The sequence below is a fragment of the Morone saxatilis genome, unplaced genomic scaffold (genome assembly GCF_004916995.1).
Source record: "Morone saxatilis isolate NCDOM2014 unplaced genomic scaffold, NCSU_SB_2.0 Contig12, whole genome shotgun sequence".
Classification (NCBI taxonomy): Eukaryota; Metazoa; Chordata; class Actinopteri; family Moronidae; genus Morone; species Morone saxatilis.
Genome location: NW_023339674.1, coordinates 6,847,528 through 6,852,877, shown reverse-complemented (window position 1 = coordinate 6,852,877; position 5,350 = coordinate 6,847,528). Strand labels below are relative to the sequence as shown.

The 5,350-nt window shown below is 39.6% G+C and overlaps 1 protein-coding gene across 1 annotated transcript in view; it reads right to left on the bottom strand.

The window, feature by feature from the left end:
• The window catches only part of ror1 (receptor tyrosine kinase-like orphan receptor 1), a 127,727-nt gene that overhangs the window by 14,612 nt on the left and 107,765 nt on the right, over positions 1-5,350 (bottom strand). The gene's annotated exons all lie outside the window — the stretch shown is intronic.

Below are 5,350 nucleotides of genomic sequence, written 5' to 3'. Positions count from 1 at the left end.
TAGACGACTGGGTCAGAGCTCTTGTGCGGTGTTCCCGGTCTGCAGAGGTCAGTACCTATCAAAAGTGATCCAAGGAAGGAAAAGTGGTGAACCGGAGACAGGGTCGGGGCTCACTCATGCATGCGGGAAGCGAAGGCTGGCCCGTGGGGTCCGATCCAACAGACGAGCTACTGCAGCTCAAACTGCTGAAAATGTTAATGCTGGTTCTGATAGAAAGGTGTCAGAACAGGTGTTGCATATGGGGCTGCGTAGGCACAGACCTGTCAGGGTGCCCAGGCGGTCATAATGTCATGGCTGATCGGTGTACGCCTGAATTTCCTGTAGAACAGAATAAAATCATTATTTTTCTCTGTTTTGATATTGGCATTATATATCGGCCACCGGCTGCCCGGCTCTCTAGATACTGGCATCGGCATGGGCCATTGGAAAAACCCATATTGATATATATATACCACTATTCTGCATCCATTTATTCAGATGTAAGCAGAACTTCTATGGTGGGCCAGATGAGTGAACAAAGTGACATAAAGTTATTAAACTATATTCATTATGTAGGATTTAAAAAAATATTCAATATGGGACAAAAGACAAAAATTTTACTGTAAGTTACATCCTGTGGTCCTTGATGGATAAACAGCTGCTTTAGTACCTGCGGCACTGTAATACATCTGCACTGCTACACCAAACGCAGGTATTATTATACAGTTATAACTAAAAAAAAAACCCCACAACGAGTCAGTAACGTTACACACAGATAAAGCCATTTTAAAAAAAAAAAGCGGCCGTTTATAACCGTTGATGTCATTCACAGGAGGTGACCGTTACCGCAACCGTTACAGTGAACCGCATTAACCGTTGGCGCTCTCCGCTGTTTCCCAACAGGTGACGATGCAGTCGAGCTAACGTTAGCCACTGTCGTTCAACACCGCGAAGACGGCGACTCTTCTTCCCGACACCGACACCTTCAACTCGCACAGTTTCACCTCCACATGTAACACACGCCTAAATGACCCACCGGGTTAGCCGTTTGGATCTTCTCTCGTTTCCCCGGCCGTGGTGTCGCTGCTGGTGGTGGTGGCTGCCTCCCACCCCTTCCTCCGACTAAAACAAACAAGATGGCGTCCTCTCTCTGTCGCCCCCCTGCACGGTTCGGAAAGGCTCGGCAGGATGCAGAGTGGTGCTGATGTGGGGAGAGAGGGAGGAGGGATGCTGAGCGTTGCACCTGTGCACACTCATCTGTCCACTCATCTGTCCACCTGTCTGTCCACCTGTGTCCACCTCCTCCTCCACCTCTGGCCAGATCTTCATTACAGATTATTTCTTGGGGAAAAAAGTAATCATGTTTATCTTGAATACCTGAATAAATTTGTAATTTGTAATCTCGTTTGCAACTCTGTTTAGAAATCCTATGCAAATATACTGTAGCAATACATAAGTGTGTTGTGTTTGGCCTGAACATGTGCAGTGTTGAGCAGTAATATTATTACAGGAATGATATTACTTTCCACAGTAAACAGTAGTGTAATTACTAATACATTTCAGTAATAACATTATATTACACTATAACACATTAATTAGTTACAACATTACTTTTGTTGTCACCTCCTACTGATCTGAAATCCAATCACATCCTTGCATTCATTTTTGAAATCGTGGAAGAAACTAGTTTTTAAAGATGGAAACTATTTGTCGTAAGTCTGCATTCTGGGGAGAAAAGACACAATTTACCAATTTTGTGGGGAGTAGCAGAAAAGTAATATAACTACTATAACTAATTACTGTTGGCAGGGAGAAATAAGTAAAGTAATAACATTTGAAAAGAGTAATTGGAGTAATAGCCCAACACTGTTTATGTGTCCATGAAGATGCTCAGTCTTCCAGGTCATGGTTAAACACGGAGGGTCGAATGAGGGGACAACTGGACTTGGTTGAAGGTACTTTGGTCTCACAGGGGCGGATGTAGAGAAGCATTTATAAGGTGGCATGGAGACTTTAAGGGGTGACAGAAATAAATGCTGATTTAATCACATACATCAATATATGCTTGAAAAATTCCCCAAATGAAGATATTTAACCAAAAAACTTTACATAACTGTGGCCTTTATTCATTAAACTAAAGTCTATTAATTATTTTACACCACCTGTCTAAATCTGCCCCTGCTTGGATGAGAAGCAAAACATCTTCAAGTATCTTCCAGTCCAGTCCATCCTGTATTCAACCCCCTCGTTGGGTTTACTCATGTGACTCCAGAACCAGCTCAGCTGACAGAGGACTGAGCACTGCAGTCCCTCAGGCTGCTGGAGCACATCTGCTCTCACACATCACACAACTAAGAAAGAAAAAGAAAAAATCAGCTTAAAGTTGAGCATACACATTTTATAAACTGATTTCATTACCTTCCAGTGGTGGATGAAGTATTAACTAAAAGTATTAACACCAAACTCTCCCCAAAAATCACCACATTACAAGTAAAACCACACTGAATAATCAGTAACATGTAATTAGTATTTACAGTAAAAGTACTCAATGCAGAAAAATGTGACCGTGTCTGTGACTGGTATACTATTATATACTATATCATTAGATTATCATTACTCATGCATTTACATTAACACTGGTTGCTTTGTCCAACTCAAATAATGAATGAATAAAATAATTAAAAAGAAAATCCTCAAAATCCTTAAGAAGCTGTAACCGGGAAATGTTTTTGCATGAAAAATGACAATACAAATCTCAAAATTGTTGCTACTTAATTCAGTCTTACTTTATTTTACATTTTTTACATTTATTTTTAAATGTTTTGTGTTCAAAAAATATATAGAAAGTAACTAGTAACTGTGTCAAATACTCAAGTTAAGTACAAGTACTTCAAATTTGTACTTAAGTATAGTACTTGAGGGTGTTAGAAAGCCAGTCAAAGACAGCACTTTAGTTCCACTTGGAAAGAGCCGAATGGACACAAATTGCTGTGTTTGTGTTAGTGTGTCCTATTTTCTCCCGACAGACACAGTTTCTTTTAATGGCGTTCAAACTGCACCGGCTTTTGTCCATGGTTTCCTCTCAAGTTCCCTTTGTCTGCCTCGATAATGTTCAACTGTCCTGTTAGTAGTGAATTGACTGAATTGACTTCAAAGGTCCATTTAAAGGAGAGAAAAACAATCAAACAATGAAACACTTTAACTTGCTGTCTCAGCCGGAGTCTCCTTTCAGTAAAAATTGTCTCCATTTGGATGAATGTCAGTAACATAAACACACAATCATACTATATTAACTGTTTGTATATTAGATGTTATAAAGCACTGCAAGACTTTTCTTGTGACATGCTGCAAACAGCTGAATGAACCAGCAGGTGGCAGCAGAGTTGGCTGAAAAGTTAAATACCATTGAAATAAAAGACACGATCCCACCAGAGCTGAATTCAGATGAAGTCATTTCCAGGTGTAAAGTGGAGTTCTTTTCAGTGTGGAGAAAAACCACCAGCCTGTGGCGCATAAAAGCTAAAATATAAAGTAGTAACTTCACTTTTAATGGTCTCAAGTCTTTAAAATAAATGGTCTAAGTCAGATTGATGTTTGGTTTCTGAGAACATTTTTGGTGGAATTTCTTTTCAAGACAAAAATGATTCCCCAGTGTTTAATTACTATAATACCATATTATTTTCCATTTGTGTAATTGCAGTAATTTAAGTGAAACAGGGGCTGAAGCCTTCCAGTCCATTACTACAATTTAATTTTCATCAAATGTCTCTAGAATCTAACCTCGTCCTTCCACAAATGGAAATATAGACGTGTTTTGTGTTTGAATCTGAAATTATACTACTTGCAAGAACCATTCAAAAATATTTTTCTAAACATTGTTATAGAGCTGGGCATGGCCAAGACAACATGTAAGTGGTATCTGTCACACAAAGGGAAGGCTTTGATATGCTTTATGGGGCTGGATAGTGTATGGTTTACTATTACATCACTGATTAAATTAAGTTAAAGACAAGGTGTAGACTTGACTTGACATAATTAAGACCGAGAGCTTAACTTTTAACACCAATGACTTCAGCCTTTTGACTAGCAAGCACTTAATACAAAGTGTGACATTAAAATCATATTTTCACGATTCTCTTTAGAATATACTACAATAATGTAGTGCTGGGAAAGAAGCCATTCTGCAGAATGAGTACTTGATAGTTTACATTTGCTGATAATACTTCTGTACCTTTACTTAAACCTACAACAAGGTGTTTTTTAACTGGTTATGAAACTCTGCTGCCACTATATGACCAACATAAACAAAGACCATCAGAGAGAGAATTGGCCATTTCTTTACACATTATTATTCTTAATGCCTGCCACCAGGTCGGATTCCTCTTGATATCAATGGAACTAGGTGGTGGAAACACTACCGCTTTTGTCCACAGGGGCCGCCAGAATCAACAAAAAAAAATTAAAGTTTCTTGTTGCTGTTTTCAGTAACATTTTCAATGCAGAACTTTTACTTGTAATGGAGTATTTTTAGAATGTGGTATTTAGGCATTGGCAGCACTTTGTTAAAAACCATGGTCTGGTTTAATACAGAACATTTCCGCAGTGACTTGAATCCTGATGCATTTATTAACAGTTAACCAAAACCACGATCTTTCCCTAAACAAAGCACTTTTTTTGCCAAAACCGAACCACAGACGGGACTCTGGATGCCAGTCCCTAACCACCTCCCTGCAACTTCTGTGTGGTACAGTCACTAAAAAAGAAAATCTCTGACCATAATTCAGACAGCAATTATATTTGCCCATCCCAAAACAAAAAAGCAAAGTGAAAACAAACTTTATTGTGGTTGTCTAGTCATACAAAGGTATCCCACCACCTGATGCTCAGTGTGTGCTCAGCTTCTTTGTCCCTGTCATTGTTGTCACATGTCGCCCTGCTTCCTTGACCTTCAAGACTGACAGCCCAATCCCTCCAACCTCTTCTCACGCTCCACAGACCTCCGCACAAATGGAGTCATAGCTCACATCTTATGAGCTCTGACAAGTGCTCTCTCTCACTCTCTCTCTCTCTGTCCAACACAACTCCTCCATCCGTCTTTACACATTGCTGTATGACCGAATTGCAAATCAAAGCCATTTATTTAATGGTCAATGTGAGGAGCAGGACTTGGCTGTGAGTTTTTTAATAGGATGTTAGATATCACAAGGTTTCATACACACACACACACACACCAGTTCACAGATGTAAACCGCATTAGGAATTAATGTTTGCCGTTTGACTTTATTCCTGTTTATGGCAGAGAGATGTCATCATGAGCCATAATCTGAAACATATGCACAAAGAGAGGGAGAAGAGGGAGAGAGAGAGAGAG